Below are 670 nucleotides of genomic sequence, written 5' to 3' on the forward strand. Positions count from 1 at the left end.
CCGTTAAGTCTATTTGAGTTATAACATCTTTTTAATTTCCTTATTTCTCTGTTAAGTTTCTGTCTGGCAGACCAATCCATTGGTGAGAGTGGGGTATTGATGTCTCCCACTATTAGAGGGTGTAGTTTAATGTGTGATTTAAGCTTTAGTAGTGTGCCTTTTACATATGAGGGTGCCCTTGCATTTGGGGCATAGCTGTTCAGTATTGAGGTTTCCTCTTAAAGGATTTTTCCTGTGACTAATTTGAAATGTCCTTATTTTTCTCTTTTGATTGAGTTTAGTTTGAAGTCTATTTTGTTAGATATTAGGATAGCTATACCAGCTTGTTTCTTAGGTCCATTTGATTGGAATTTGTTTTCCCAACCCTTTACTCTGAGGTGATATCTGTCTTTAACATTGAGGTATATTTCTTGTATGCAGCAGAAGCATGGATTCTGTTTTTGTATCTAATCTGTTAGCCTGCATTTTTATAGGTGAATTGAACTCATTTATATTAAGGGATATTAATGACCAGTGATTGCTATCTCCTGTTATTTTAGTTTTCATTGTTAGAGATGTTATCATATGTGTTTTTCCTTCTTTGGGATTTGTTGCTCTGAGATCATCTGTTGTCTGTGTTTTTGTGTATGTAGCTAACTTACTTGGGTTGGAGTTTATTCTAGTACTTGAG

Source organism: Microtus ochrogaster, unplaced genomic scaffold, assembly GCF_000317375.1.
Source record: "Microtus ochrogaster isolate Prairie Vole_2 unplaced genomic scaffold, MicOch1.0 UNK657, whole genome shotgun sequence".
Lineage (NCBI taxonomy): Eukaryota > Metazoa > Chordata > Mammalia > Rodentia > Cricetidae > Microtus > Microtus ochrogaster.